This window comes from Salvelinus alpinus, chromosome 1, assembly GCF_045679555.1.
Source record: "Salvelinus alpinus chromosome 1, SLU_Salpinus.1, whole genome shotgun sequence".
Taxonomy (NCBI): domain Eukaryota; kingdom Metazoa; phylum Chordata; class Actinopteri; order Salmoniformes; family Salmonidae; genus Salvelinus; species Salvelinus alpinus.
Genome location: NC_092086.1, coordinates 53,713,854 through 53,730,856, shown reverse-complemented (window position 1 = coordinate 53,730,856; position 17,003 = coordinate 53,713,854). Strand labels below are relative to the sequence as shown.

The 17,003-nt window shown below is 41.7% G+C and overlaps 1 protein-coding gene across 2 annotated transcripts in view; it reads left to right on the top strand.

The window, feature by feature from the left end:
- Positions 1 to 17,003, top strand: part of LOC139580536 (globoside alpha-1,3-N-acetylgalactosaminyltransferase 1-like) — a 34,035-nt gene that overhangs the window by 674 nt on the left and 16,358 nt on the right. The window lies entirely within an intron of this gene.

Sequence of the window (17,003 nt, the reverse complement as noted above, 5' to 3'; positions counted from 1 at the left end):
TGATATAATTTATTGATTTTGTGTTGTATGCACATATTATCTAATCTTGAAAGAGGTTTACATAAAACATTTCATGTCATTTTCTAGTTTGATCACTCTGTTGTCACAGATCATATTTCTGTGCTGCAGGAAATTCAAATGAGACTCGTCATTTACATCAATCCAATGAAAACAAGCAATTCTCATTCTCGCTCCCTCGCTCAAGTCAACGTAGTTCAACTTAATGAAACCAGTTATAACACCTTTGTAAGTACTGTAGTATACCTTCATAACACATTTATTCATTATCATTCATAAGTATTTTCCCAAATAAAAGCCCATCATTACAGAACTAGAATAGGAGGGGACAATGTTATGTCTGTTGTTATGAGTAACTTATTCATAAGACATATTCACCATAGTGCTCCTGACAAAACCCAGTGATGTTGTTAGAGATGTGATATCTTAATTTGAAAAACAATCCAGCGGCAGGAGGATTTGATTCTAAAAATAAAGAGATATTTTCTAAAAGGAAATTAGTTTTGATAGGCTATAGTTTATCTTGTGTTATTAATAAGCTATATAAAACAACGACTGTTGATGTGTATGGCTGCATTTCAAATAAATGTTGGTATATTTGAATGTCGCAGTTGTTGGACCTGCAGTAATAGGACATGTATTCTGTCTGGTGCTTTAGCGCTTGAGCGAGCGAGTGTGAATGAGAACTGTGGGTTTTCATTGAATTATGTAAATTACAAGTGTAGTATAGTCATATGAACTTGTGGCACACACTTTTAGGTCCTCACATGGTACAGGTCAGTACCTTTAAGGGTACATGTGCGCAAAATCTAGTATAATGGTAAATTTTTCTTCCCAACATAGTCAATGTTTAAAACGTAGGTGGAGCAATGTGCTGGCGGGGACTCAATAGCATAATTTGGGGGCATAGTTTAAAACAAGGCTCTTCAACATAGTTCCTGGAAAGCTAATGTTTTGTAGATTTTCACTCCAAAGCTAGTATACTGTCGCACACCGGATTCTAAGAATTAGCTGGTTGATAAACTGAATCAAGTTACAACTGGGGTTAGAGTGAAAACCTACAGGAGGGAGGCTCTCCAGGAACAGGGTTGGAGAGCCCTGGTCTAAAATACAGTGCCTTGCAAAAGTGTTCCTAACCCTTGGATTTCTTCAAATTTTATTGTGTTACAAAGTGGGATTAAAATCATTTTAATTAATTTGTTTTGTCAATCTACAATAAATACTCTGTAATGTCAAACTTAAAGAACACACTGAGTCAATACATGTTAGAAACACCTTTGGCTGTGATTACATCTGTGAGTCACCTCTGTAAGAATGTCCTCTGTGTTGTCTTAGGAATTCAGCATTCTCTGTTTTGATCTTGCCAACCTCCATTGTCTCACCTCTGAGAGGCAGAGGTGACGTCATGTACTGTAAGTGATATCTGATTGGAGGTTAACTTTATAGTCACTCTATTGGTCACCAACTCAGATTGTGAATCCAAACAACTCAGATGCTTAGAAAAGGGTCTAAGATTCATTGTTCTTTCTCATTTTTGTCCCTGCTGTGGACTTTTGGGGCATGGCCTTTCAGGCTATGATTTCTCTCGCTTTCTGATCATGCTTAGAATAATGCTTTGTTAATGTTAGTTACGCCTTGCACGTGAATCCATTTAATAAATGTCACTTGAAAGCAGCTTTAACAAATGCAAATGCAGCTACTTTGTTGTTATTCTGCCTGCACTTTTTGACGTTAATGAAAGTTAGCGGTAGTTGGCTAGCTAGCAAGCAAGGGAAAAGAACATTGCCAGCCACTATAGTAATGAAACATTTAGAACGAACGACCATAGATACAGAACAAAAAGACTGACATTGCTGGGTCGCGTCTCTCGCAACCGAACCGATAGAATGAATGACCAGCCGGCTTGGGTAGCAATCGTAGATTTGTGTCGGGACTATATCTTGTGGAAGGATGAAATAGTATGAATAAATTAATCAAAAAACGTTTTTAATGAAAATATGTCAATCATTATTTGAATACTGTATGTTGAAAACAAACGGTAACACCATGCCAATATATCCTCCAAACACCAGCTTCTTAGGCATTACCACTTAAGTATTCTACATACTTAATTAATGAGTATATACCAAATACTTTAAGTTAATTTTAGTATACTGTAAAAGAACGGTATCCTTTCAGTTAAGCATACTAGCGCTACACCTGTCTACCGGAAGTTGATGCTGTTGCTATGCAATTTCTTGCTATTTAGCTAGACATCTTATGACTTTGGGTGTGTTCGTAAATTCAATCTAGAGTACCAAAGTGCGCTCGCAGTGTGTTTGTAAATTCAGAGCGTTGTCAGATTGTCCGTTTGTTCATTCTGAGTGTTTAACGCTCACACTGGACACTCTGTCCGAGGAGTAGGTTTGATCCGAGTGTTCTGACCTCACAACAGCAGTCAAGCGCCCAAGCTAACTGGCTAACGTTGGATAGCTTGCTAGCTACTTCCAGACACAAATGAGAGAACACCTCACTCTGACCATTTTACTCGCCCTAGTAGAGCTGGTTAGGCTGTTCTCATGTTATCCAGAGCGTTAGTGACTATAACTGTGGTGCTGGCAACAATTTAATTATGCCTTTCTGCCAATGTTTATTGACACAGGACATATTCAACGGGTGTTGAGCATTCGTAAATTAATCAAGTTATTCTGCGCTCTGGCACACTCAGATGAGAGTGCTCTGAAATCGGAGTAGATAGTCAGAGCGTATTTACGAACGTACCCGAATTAACAATGTTCATTTAGAACGCACAACAACTATACCACTTAGCTAACCTAAGAATGACGTGAATAATCAAGTCAATAAACATTGGTTAGTTAGATAGTATGTAGTTAATATACTGGCAAATTCGCTGTATTAGTAGCCAACTAACGATAGGTAGCTAACATATCGGTACATACTGCTGTAAGGATATGTTATGCAGTTCGTAAGGATAGATTAGCTAACAAATTGTCAGTCAAAGTAACTTAACTTATTTGAAAAGTGAATTTGTATCTGTTCTCCTCTGACTTCGACTGCAAATCTGAAAACGTTGTAAAGTCACGCCAATTTTCTGAAGAATTTCATTATGGGCGCTAAACGAACCAAAATCGTGTCCAATGCTTGTATACTTTGTATTTTGGCTAACAGAGGTAGTAGAGTTTGTCATAGCACTCACACGTACATGTATGTGCATAAATATATACAGTATGTATGCATATATTTACACTATAAACAGAAATACAAGGGGGGAAATTATGTATTTCTTTCTCAAAACATTGTATTTTCATCCAGATTTCAGGATGAACAGTAACAGACAAAACAAATATAGTAGAAGATAAACAAATAGGCTTGTCCTTGTCCTCCTCCTCGTCCTCCAACTTGTCCTCGTCCGATTCCCCCTCTTACTCTCACTCCTCTTCCTCTAACTCTCTCCCGCCAAAATTGGCCTCCATTGTTGTCCAAATCAAGAAAGCCAACCTGAAGCCTATTTACAGCGCTCAAGCTTTGATTTCTAAGTGTAGAAAATAGCTATGTGTTTTCACACGTGAGCACTGGGTGCAGGTAATCGGTAAATGAGTGTGGCATTTGGAATGGCAGTGTTTTCCAAACGAAACACAAGACCTGTTAGTTTTGAATTATGTGTCTAATGTAGAGAACTGTGGTTAGTGTTTTGCAAAAAGTGTGTTTTACAAATGCAAACTGAGTGTAAAGCAGATAAAGGGCTTGCAGTTTTGCAGAATTGATCTGAAGATTAGGTACATGAGATAATGGTTTCACTGAGTGTGCCTCAAGTATCACTATTAGTGTGTAAGCGAATGTAAAAAACAAAGTAAGTTACTAGCAGTTACTGGCCATTAGGTTACTGTGCATTTTACAATAACTTACTGACAGATGGTTGTCAGTTAGGTAATGTCAAATTCACTGCAGCTTCTGTTGCTGGAGTTTAAAACCATCTAAACTATCTCATTGTAAACAGGCCATGCAAGCCATACAGATCCTATCTGATATCACAGTAAGGAAAAACGTGGCTAGGGACTGGGCGGTGGGAGATTCAATAAATCAACTAAGTAGCTTGTGACAGTTGATTTATAATCATCTCCCACGCTTGTGACACTTAGGCTTATGCGCCACATCAAAACAAATCAACGTTTATATGTGTCACGTTCCTGACCTGTTTTCCTTTGTTTTGTATTCATTTTAGTTGGTCAGGGCGTGAGTTGGGTGGGTTGTCTATGTTTGTATTTCTATGTTGGGAGTTTGTGTTCGGCCTGGTATGATTCTCAATCAGAGACAGCTGTCAATCGTTGTCCCTGATTGAGAGTCATACTAAGGCAGCCTGGGTTTCACTTGTGTGGTGTGGGTGTTTGTTTCTTGTGTCAGTGTTTGGGCCACACAGGACTGTTTCAGGTTAGTCACGTTTGTTGTTTTGTTAATTTGTAGTGTTTGTTGGTTTTCCATTAAATCATGAATACTTACCAATCCGCATCTTGGTCCGATCCATGCTCCTCCTCGTCTGAGGAGGAGAACGACTACGACAGCCGTTACAATATGCACTGGATACAGCATAAACAAACTTAACACGATTGAAGCAACTGTTTATATCAGCTTTTTTCAATTTCCAACATGAGGTATTTTTTATGTATAATATACTTTGCTTTTAGGGTTTCATTAATACTCTTGTCAATATAGGGGGTGCTGTTTCAACTTTGTAAAATATCGTTCCCAAATTAAACTGCCTCGTACTCAATTCTTGCTCGTACAATATGCATATTATTATTACTATTGGATAGAAAACACTCTCTAGTTTCTAAAACCGTTAGAATTATTTCTCTGAGTGAAACAGAACTCATTCTGCAGCACACTTCCTGTCAGGAAGTGAGATTTCTGAAATCGAGGTTTCTGTTCCAGGGTCAGTTTATAAATTCCCATGTAAACTATGGGGCTACATGCACTGCATACGCCTTCCCCTAGATGTCAGTAAGCGGTGAGAATTTGAATGGAGTGGATTGCACCATCTGGGGCAATATAAAAGCTCTTGGAACGGAAGGTCCGGCCTTTTCAACGGGGGGCCTGACGCAGGAGGGACATCAGCATGGCGTCCTGAAAAGCTTTCGTTTTAGAAGTTCTATATCTCCGGCTCTGATTTAATTTGATTTTTGTCTTAACTTCATAAGGTAGTTAATTTAAACCGACTTATAGCAGTTTATATCAGTTTATTGCGATTTTCTGGAATTTCTTTGTCACGCGTTATCGCGAGTTGGACACCTCTCCGGCACATGGCTAGCGTTAGCTGCTAATTCTACAGGAGAAGAGGACATCTTTCAACCAAAAGACGATTGTTCTGGACAAAGGACCCCTTGTACAAGATTCTGATGGAAGATCAGCAAAAAGTAGGAAACATTTATGATGTAATTTCATATATCTGTCGAACATGTGTGCTATTAGTTAGCGACCAGATTCTGGGCGCACTCTCGCCATAACCTAAGCTGGATGTCGTACTGAAGTTATTTTTAGAAATCTAACACGGCGATTGCATTAAGAACTAATGTATCTTTCATTTGCTGTCCAACCTGTATTTTTTAGTCAAGTTTACAATTAGTTATTGATTAGATTAGGTGCCTCTCCAAGATGGCGCCGGACAGATTGCTTTAAGTTTGGCTACTATTCACATTGTATAACCACGATTTGTGCCGCTACATATGCACATTTTCGAACAAACCCTATATGCATTGTGTAATATGATGTTACAGGACTGTCATCTGATGAAGTTTATGAAGGTTAGTCAAAAATTATATATCTTTTGCTGGTTTGTTACGATCGCTAACCTTTGCTGCTGGTAAATGGCTTGTGTTTCTGGCTATTGTGGTAAGCTAATATAATGCTATATTGTGTTTTCGCTGTAAAACACTTAAAAAATCTGAAACATTGGCTGGATTCACAAGATGTTGGTCTTTCATTTGCTGTACGCTGTGTATTTTTCAGAAATGTTTTATGATGAGTATTTAGGTATTTGACGTTGGTCTCTGTAATTATTCTGGCTGCTTCGGCGCTATTTCAGATTGCAGCTGCAATGTAGAACTGTGATTTATACCTGAAATATGCACATTTTTCTAACAAAACATATGCTATAAAATAAATATGTTATCAGACTGTCATCTGATGAAGTTGTTTCTTGGTTAGTGACTATTTATATCTTTATTTGGTCGAATTTGCGATAGCTACCTATGCAGGAAAAAAATGGTGGAGAAAAAAAAGTTGTGTCTGCTATGGTGGTTAGCTAATAGAAATACATTATGTCTTCCCTGTAAAACATTTTAAAAATCAGAAATGATGGCTGGATTCACAAGATGTGTATCTTTCATTTGGTGTCTTGGACTTGATTTCATGATATTTAGATGCTAGTATTTACTTGTGGCGCTATGCTAGGCTATGCTAGTCAGCTTTTTACTGATGAGGGTGCTCCCGGATCCGGGATGAGTACCAAGTAAAAGTTCATTAACAACATATTAAGTGCAAACTACTTACAACATCTCAAATTGGTTAGATTTAACTTAATTTGATAATTTACAGAACTGTTATTGTAAATTGAATCTCAATTTACTCTGGATAATTTACTCAAAATTAGTTGTTTGATGAAACAACACCTACATGGGAATATGCATAAAAGTAACAAACATCAGAGGACCTTTGAAACTTCACTTTCATTGCAGATTTTTTATTTTAATTGCAATGTGTTTCTGCAAGAGAAAACAACTGGCAAAATAATTACGTTTCAGTGGCAAAGTCAACAAAAGGGAAATTATCACTTTTCAACCTCATTTGTCTTCTAGCAGCTTCCCAAAAATCAACATATGTGAAAATGTCATGTGTTATAAAAAAAGATACATGGTTTTAATGAATGTTAATGTTGTAATAATGTTCATGTGATTTTAAGCAAATATGAGCAGGCAAATTTAGGCCCGATACCAACGCATCAACAAAAAAAAACATCCAAGATGGCGTAGCAGTCAGGCGTCTTGTGTTCGTCTAGTCGTGTCCCGTGTATATATCTTTACATCTTTTATCTATCTTCGCATATATTTTTTTAAATATTTTTCTTAACCTCAACATACTCTCCTGGAACCCGCCTCACCCAATGTGGTATGGATCTGCAATTTTCTTTACTTTAGAACTGGAATCCCCAAAAGAAGCTAGCCAGCTAACAGCTAGCTAGTAGTCAGCTAGCCACTGCTAGCGGTCATCAGATAACCTTTAGCCCGGACAACTCCTGTCAGTCTCCACAGCGCGATTCAACCCAGAGCATATCGGACTTCTTTTTCTCCATATCTCTGGACTCCTACTGCAAGCTCGGAACCTTTTCACCTGGATTATCGCAGCTAGCTTGCTGCTATCCGAGTGGCTACTCCTGGCTAACATCGCTGTCCCGAAGCAAGCACCAATTAGCCTGGAGCTAGCCTATGCTAGCCCCATTTCCCAGCTAGATGAAGATTATCATCACCCACTCCTTGGGCTACAATACCTATTTTGCCAATTGGCCTGGACCCCTTTTACTGCCGATACGGAGCCCCGCCGATTCATCACGACTGGACTATCGCCGTAATCCGCCCGAGGGGGTTTTAAAACAAGCTCCTCCATCGCGACGTCTCCTGAATGACCATCTGCTAGCCGCGGCTCGCTAGCTGTCTAGAGCATATCGGACTGTTAGCTGAAGAGGTCCGTCAGCCAATTTCTTGGGCTACTATACCTATTTTGCCATTTGGCCTGGACCCTTTTACTACACGGAGCCCTGCTGAGCCATCATGACAAGTCTGCCGACGTAAACGCACGAGGGGGCTACAACAGACTTCTTCCGCTGCGACGTCACTCTTAGGCCCTTTTGCTAGCCTACTAGCCCCGGCCCGCTAGCTGTCTGAATCATCTAGTCTCCAGCCCGCCTAGCTACCCACTGGACCTCTATGATCACTCGGCTACGCATGCCTCTCCCTAATGTCAATATGCCTTGTCCATTGCTGTTTTTGTTAGTGATTATTGCCTTATTTCACTGTAGAGCCCCAAGCCCTGCTCAATATGCCTTAGCTAACCCTTTTGTTCCACCTCCCACACATGGTGACCTCACCTGCTTTAAATGGTGTCTCTAGAGACAACACCTCTCTCATCGTCACTCACTGCCTAGGTTTACCGCCACTGTATTCACATCCTACCATACCTTTGTCTGTACATTATGCCTTGAATCTATTCTACCACGCCCAGAAACCTGCTCCTTTTACTCTCTGTTCCCGAAGGTACTAGACAACCAGTTCTAATAGCCTTTAGCCATACCCTTATACTACTCTGTTCCTCTAGTGATGTAGAGGTTTATCCAGGCCCTGCAGTGCCTAAATCCACTCCCATTCCCCAGGCTCTCTCATTTCTTGACTTCTGTAACCGTAAAAGCCTTGGTTTCATGCATGTTAACATTAGAAGCTTCCTCCCTAAGTTTGTTTTATTCACTGGTTTAGCACACTCTGCCAACCCGGATGCCCTAGCCGTGTCTGAATCCGGGCTTAGGAAAACCACCAAAACCCCTGAAATTTCTATCTCTAACTATAACATTTCCCGACAAGAGAGAACTGCCAAAGGGGGCAGAGTTGCAATCTACTGCAGAGATAGCCTGCAGAGTTCTGTCTTACTATCCAGGTCTGTGCCCAAATAATTTGAGCTTCTACTTTTAAAAATCCACCTTTCCAGAAACAAGTCTCTCACCGTTGCCGCTTGCTATAGACCACATTCTGCCCCCAGCTGTGCCCTGGACACCATATGTGAATTGATTGCCCCCCATCTATCTTCAGAGCTCGTGCTGTTAGCTGACCTAAACTGGGACATGCTTAACACCCCGGCCATCCTACAATCTAAGCTTTATGGCCGCATGGCAAGCGGTACCGGAGTGCCAAGTCTAGGACAAAAAGGCTTCTCAACAGTTTTTACCCCCAAGCCATAAGACTCCTGAACAGGTAATCAAATGGCTACCCGGACTATTTGCATTGTCTGCCCCCCCAACCCCTCTTTTTACGCTGCTGCTACTCTCTGTTTATCATATATGCATAGTCACTTTAACTAAACAATCATGTACATAATACCTCAATTGGGTTGACCAACCAGTGCTCCCGCACATTGGCTATCTGCATTGTGTTCCACCCGCCAACCCCTCTTTTACGCTACTGCTACACTCTGTTCATCATATATGCATAGTCCCTTTAACCATATCTACATGTACATACTTCCTCAATCAGCCTGACTAACCAGTGTCTGTATGTAGCCTCGCTACTTTTATTGCCTCACTACTGTATATAGTCTTTTTACTGTTTTATTTCTTTACCTACCTATTGTTCACCTAATAAATGTTTTGCACTATTGGTTAGAGCTTGTAAGTAAGCATTTCACTGTAAGGTCTACATCTGTTATATTCAGCGCACGTGACAAATAAACTTTGATTTGATGCCCTCAATCTCACAAAAATTATCAATGAACCTACCAGGTACAACCCCAAATCCTTAAACAAGAGCACCCTCATAGATATTCTAACCAACCTGCTCTCCAAATACACCTCTGCTGTCTTTAACCAGGATCTCAGCGATCACTGCCTCATTACCTGCGTCTGTAATGGGTCTGCGGTCAAACGACCACCCCTCATCACTGTCAAACGCTCCCTAAAACACTTCAGCGAGCAGGCCTTTCTAATCGACCTGGGCCAGGCATCCTGGAAGGATATTAACCTTATTCCATCAGTAGAGGACGCCTGGTTGTTCTTTAAAAAGTGCTTTCCTCACCATTTTAAATAAGCATGCCCCATTCAAAAAAAACATGTAGAACCAGGAACAGATATAGCCCTTGGTTCACTCCAGACCTGACTGCACTTGACCAGTACAAAAGCATCCTGTGGCGTACTATATTGGCATCGAATAGCCCCCGCGATATGCAACTTCTCAGGGAGGTTAGGAACCAATATACACAGGCAGTTAGGAAAGCAAAGGCTAGCCTTTTCAAACAAATGTGCATCCTGTAGCACAAACTCCAAAACGTTCTGGGACACTGTCGAAAAATAGTACCTCCTCCCAGCTGCCCACTGCACTGAGGCTAGGAAACACTGTCACCACCGATAAATCCACGATGATTGAGAATTTCACTAAGCATTTTTCAACGGCTGGCCATGCTTTCCACCTGGCTACCCCGGTCAACAGCCCTGCACCCCTCACAGCAACTTGCCCAAAAGGTTTGCCCAAGCCTTTCGTCTTCACCCAAATCCAGATAGTTGATGTTCTGAAAAAGCTGCAAAATCTGGACCCCTACAAATCAGCTGGGATAGACAATCTGGACCCTCTCTTTCTAAAATGATCCGCCGAAATTGTTGCAACCCCTATTACTAGCATGTTCAACCTCTCTTTCGTATCATCTGAGATCCCCAACGATTGGAATGCTGCCAAAGTCATCCCTCTCTTCAAAGGGGGAGACACTCTAGACCCAAACTGCTACAGACCTATATCTAATCCTACCCTGCCTTTCTAAGGTCTTTGAACGCCAAGTTAACAAACAGATCACCGACCATTTTGAATCCCACCGTACCTTCTCCGCTATGCAATCTGGTTTCCGAGCTGGTCATGGGTGCACCTCAGCCACACTTAAGGTCCTAAACGATATCATAACCGCCATCGATAAGAGACAATACTGTGCAGCTGTATTTTTTGACCTGGCCAAGGCTTTTGACTCTGTCAATCACCACATTCTTATCGTCAGACTCAACAGCCTTGGTTTCTCAAACGACTGCCTCGCCTGGGTCACCAACTACTTCTTAGACAGAGTTCAGTGTGTCAAATTGGAGGGCCTGTTGTCCGGACCTCTGGCACTCTCTATGGGGGTGCCACAGGGTTCAATTCTCAGGCCGACTCTTTTCTCTGTATATATCAATGATGTCGCTCTTGCTGCTGGTGATTCTCTTATCCACCTCTACGCAGACGACACCATTCTGTATACTTCTGGCCCTTCTTTGTACACTGTCTTAACTAACCTCCAGACGAGCTTCAACGCCATACAACTCTCCTTCCGTGGCCTCCAACTGCTCTTAAATGCAAGTACAACTAAATGCATGCTCTTCAACCGATCGCTGCCCGCACCTGCCCACCCGTCCAGTATCACTACTCTGGACGGTTCTGACTTAGAATATGTGGGCAACTACAAATACCTAGGTGTCTGGTTAGACTGTAAACTCTCCTTCCATAGTCACATTAAGCATCTCCAATCAAAAATGTAATCTAGAATCAGCTTCCTATTTCGCAACAAAGCATCCTTCACTCATGCTGCCAAACATACCCTCGTAAAACTAACTATCCTACCGATCCTTGACTCCGGCGATGTCATTTACAAAATAGCCTCCAACACTCTACTTAGCAAATTGGATGCAGTCTATCAGTGCCATCCGTTTTGTCACCAAAGCCCCATACACTACCCGCCACTGTGACCTGTATGCTCTCGTTTGCTGGCCCTCGCTTCATATTTGTCGCCAAACCCACTGGCTCCAGGTCCTCTAAGTCTTTGCTAGGTAAAGCCCCGCCTTCTCCGCTCACTGGTCACCATAGCAGCAACCACTCGTAGCACGCGCTCCAGAAGGTATATTTCACTGGTCACCCCCCATTTCCTATTTGGCCGCCTTTCCTTCCAGTTCTCTGCTGCCAATGACTGGAACGAATTGCAAATATCACTGAAGCTGGAGACTAATTTCTCCCTCACAAACTTCAAGCACCAGCTGTCAGAGCAGCTCGCAGATCACTGCACCTGTACATAGCCCATCTGTAAATAGCCCATCTGTAAATAGCCCATCCAAATACCTCATCCTCATGCTGTTATTATTAATTTAATTTTTTGCTCCTTTGCACCCCAGTATCTTTTTGCACATCTATCACTCCAGTGTTTACTTGCTAAATTGTAATTATTTCGCCACTATGGCCTATTTATTGCCTTACCTCATTTGCACACACTGTATATATAGTTTTTCTATTGTGTTATTGACTGTATGTTTGTTTATTCCATGTGTAACTCTGTTGTTGTTTGTGTCGCGCTGCTTTGCTTTTTCTTGGCCAGGTCGCAGTTGTAAATGAGAACTTGTTCTTAACTAGCCTACCTGGTTAAATAAAGGTGAAATATATATATTTTTTAAATCACCCAAACGGGACACTGCACTTGTGGAGAACTGAGAAGATTGGACAGCTGTTATCAATCTGATAATTACACCTTGCCTCCCTAGGTTGTAGTTACACCATTTTGTGTATACAAACCAAATCCTCTCAGATCTTCACAAGTGCGTAGGGTTTAGGGAAAGATTTGGGATAGGGCCTTTGTAGCCTTTCCTGCCCATTTGGTTCAACAACCTCCTCAAGTAGAACAGTATTGGAGTGTACTGGTTTAGCTTCTCCATGAAGGTGGATTGAAAGCAGATCAATCAATTTAATTCATTTATAAATCCCTTTTACATCAGCTGATGTCACAGAGTGCGATATAGAAACCCAGCCTAAAACCCCAAACAGCAGGTAATGCAGATATAGAAACATGGTGGCTAGGAAAAACTCGCTACAAAGGCAGGAACATAGGAAGAAACCTAGAGAGGAAACAGGCTCTGAGGGGTGGCCAGTCCTCTTCTGGTTGTGCTGGGTTGAAATTATAACAGTACATGGCCAAGATGTTCAAACGTTCATAGATGACCAGCAGGGTCAAATAATAATCACCGTGGTTGTAGAGGGTGCAACAGGTCAGCACCTCAGGAGTAAATGTCAGTTGGCTTTTCATAGCTGAGCATTCAGAGTTAGAGACAGCAGGTGCGGTAGAGAGAGTCGAAAACAGCAGGTCCCGGACAAGGTAGCACGTCCGGTGAACAGGTCAGGTTTACATAGCCACAGTCAGAACAGTTGAAACTGGAGCAGCAGCACGACCAGGTGGACTGGGGACAGCAAAGAGTCATCAGGCCAGGTAGTCATGAGGCAAGTTCCCAGGACTTAGGTCCTCTGGGAGGGGAGGCAGAGAGAATTAGAGGGAACATACTTAAATTTACACAAGATATGAGATAAGACAGGAGAAATACTCCACATATAACAGACTGACCCTAGCCCCCTGACACAAACTATTGCAGCATAAATACTGGAGGCTGAGACAGGAGGGGTCGGGAGACACTGTGACCCTGTCTGACGATACCCCCAGACAGGCCCAACCAGGCAGGATATAACCCCACCCACTTTGCCAAAGCACAGTCCCCACACCACTAGAGGGATATCTTCAAATATGGTTCTGATCCTTCTAAAAATTCACCCAAATTGCCAAATGATATATACAGTTGAAGTCAGAAGTTTACATACACCTTCGCCAAATATATTTAAACTCAGTTTTTCACAATTCCTGATATTTAATGCAAGTAAATATTCCCTGTCTTAGGTCAGTTAGGATTGCCATTTTATTTTAAGAATGTGAAATGTCAGAATAATAGTAGAGAATTATTTATTTTAGTTTTTATTTCTTTCATCACATTCCCAGTGGGTCAGAAGTTCATATACACCCAATTAGTATGTGGTAGCATTGCCTTTAAATGGGTTAACTTGGGTCAAATGTTTTGGGTAGCCTTCTACAAGCTTCCCACAATAAGTTGGGTGAATTTTGGCCCATTCCTCCTGACTGAGCTGGTGTAACTGAGTCAGTTTTGTAGGCCTCCTTCCTCACAGACGCTTTTTCAGTTCTGCCCCTCAAATTTTCTATGGGATTGAGGTCAGGGCTTTGCGATGGCCACACCTTGACTTTGTTGTCCTTAAGCCATTTTGCAACAACTTTGGAAGTATGCTTGGGGTCATTGTCCATTTGGAAGACCCTTTTGCGACCAAGCTTTAAACTTCCTTACTGATGTCTTGAGATGTTGCTTCAATATAAATCGACAATTTTCCTTGCTAATGATGCCAATCTATTTTGTGAAGTGCACCAGTCCCTCCTGCAGAACAGCACCCCCACAACATGATATTGCCACCCCCGTGCTTCACGGTTGGGATGGTGTTCTTCGGCTTGCAAGCCTCCCCCTTTTTCCTCCAAACATAACGATGGTCATTATGGCCAAACAGTTATATTTTTGATTCATCAGACCAGAGGACATTTCTCCAAAAAGTACTATCCTTGTCCACATGTTCAGTTGCAAACCGTAGTCTAGCTTTTTTTAATGGCGGTTTTTGAGCAGTGGCTTCTTCCTTGCTGAGCGGCCTTTCAGGTTATGTCGATGTAGGACTCGTTTTAATGTGGATATATATACCTTTGTAACTGTTTCCTCCAGCATCTTCACAAGGTCCTTTGCTGTTGTTCTGGGATGGATTTGCATTTTCCACACCAAAGTACATTCATCTCTAGGAGACAGAATGCGTCTCCTTCCTGAGTGGTATGACGGCTGCGTGGTCCCATGGTGTTTATATACTTGAGTACTATTGATTGTACAGATGAACGTGGTACCTTCAGGCGTTTGGAAATTGCTCCCAAGGATGAACCAGATTTGTGGAGGTCGACAATTTTTAATCTGAGGTCTTGGCTGATTTAATTTTCCCATGATGTGAGGCAAAGAGGCACTGAGGTTGAAGGTAGGCCTTAAAATACATCCGCAGGTACACCGCCAATTGACTCAAATGGTGTCAATTAGCCTATCAGAAGCTTCTAAAGCCATTAAATAATTTTGGGGAATTTTCCAAGCTGTTTAAAGGCACAGTCAACTTAGTGTATATAAACTTCTGACCCACTGGAATTGTGATACAGTGAATTATAAGGGAAATAATCTGTCTGTAAAACAATTGTTGGAAAAATTGCTAGTGTCATGCACAAAGTAGATGTCCTAACCGACTTGCCAAAACTATAGTTTGTTGACAAGAAATTTGTGGAGTGGTTGATAAACAAGTTAATGATTCCAACCTAAGTGTATGTAAACTTCCGACTTCAACTGTAAATCATGAATAAGAGGTCAAATAGTGGTGAGATTTTAAAATATTAAAAAAGACAGCAGATATTGTTAAGCAGACACATGAGGCACCACAATTACCCTTCTGCAGAAAAAGTCCTCTTAGTAAACTCAAAAGTATTTTAGAGTAAACTTTGCATTAAAACATACAACTTTGTAATAAGCATTGAACACTTTTCTGCTGCCCAAAACATTTGAAATACTCAAGTAGTGTTGATTCAAAACAATGCACACTGACTTGACTGAGAAATATCAGTAAACGGCAAACACAGAACATCACATCTGATTAAAGTCTTAGGTCACCTAGGCAAAAGCACATTCAACATTTTACACTTGCAATTTAGGCCAGGGTTTCCCACAAAAAACATCCTCTCCACCTTAAAAGTATATTTCAGTTCTTTGGGATTGCTTAGTTTGTGTTGTGGAAAGAACAGCTGCTCTCCCCGTAACATGGACTCTTTACAACATGACTAAACGTTGTTGCTCCTTGTTTTAGCAAGTTGTTGCAGCAAAAAGGTATCATGAAATATACTCACCCGGACAATGGCTTACCAAATCAAAATAGAACACACTGACTTGACTACAGAAATATCAGCAAAAGTAAACAGAGAACTGATAGAGTCTTTGATTTGAGTCGGCGGTTGCCTTGGTAAAAGCTGCACCTTCAATGTTACATCCTTGCCATTTAGGCCAGAGTTTTCCAACCACCAGAGTTTACTACTGGGCCTTGGCTAAACAAGTAAAATAAAAAATCCCCAAGCACATGGGGTTGGGTAGATGGTTTTGGGAACCCCTGATTTAGGCAAGTAACTTCAAATCAAATCCAATTTTATTTGTCTCATGCGCAAAATACAACCTTTCACATTACAGTGAAATGATTACTTACGAGCCCCTAACCAACAGTGCAGTTAAAAAAAACAGATAAGAATAAGAGATAAAAGTAATAAGTAATTAAATAGCAGCAGTAGCAAATAACAATATATGGAGGGGGGTGCCAGTACAGAGTCAATGTGTGGGGACACCGGTTAGTTGAGGTAGTATGTACATGTAGGTATTGTAACGGCTGTCATATTCGTCCTCCTCCTCGGACGAGGAGAGGCGAGACAGATCGGACCAATATGCAGAGTGGGTAGTGCTCATGATAATTTATTAAATCGAAACTGAACACTAACATGAAACAAAATAACAAACTGAATAAAACCGACAACAGTCCCGTGTGGCACGAATACTAACACGGAAACAAACACCCACAAAACACACGTGAAACCCCGGCTGCCTTAGTATGATTCTCAATCAGGGACAACGATTGACAGCTGCCTCTGATTGAGAATCATACCAGGCCGAACACAAAAACCCCAACATAGAAAATCACACATAGACAAACCCACCCAACTCACGCCCTGACCAACTAAATAAATACAAGACAAAGGAAAACAGGTCAGGAACGTGACAGGTAAAGTTAATTAAAGTGACAATGCAGAGAGTGGCAGTGGCAGTGGTGAGGAGACGGGGGGGGGGGTGTCAATGCAAATAGTCTGGGTAGCCATTTGACTAAATGTTCAGGAGTCTTATGGCCTGGGGTTAGAAGCTGTTTAGAAGTCTCTCGGCCCTAGACTGGGCGTTCCGGTACCGCTTACCGTGCGGTAGCAGAGGGAACAGACTAGGGTGGCTGGAGTCTTTGACAATTTTTAGGGCCTTCCTCTGACACGGCCTGGTATAGAGGTCCTGGATGGCAGGAAGCTTGGCCCCAGTGATGTACTGGGCCGTACGCACTACCCTCTGTAGTGCCTTGGGGTCGGAGGCAGAGCAGTTGCCATACCAGGCAGTGATGTAACCAGACAGGATGCTCGCGATGGTGCAGCTGTAGAACCTTTTGAGGATCTGAGGACCCCTGCCAAATCTTTTCAGTCTCCTGAGGGGGAATATGCCCGCTTCACGACTGTCTGGTGTGCTTGGACCATGTTAG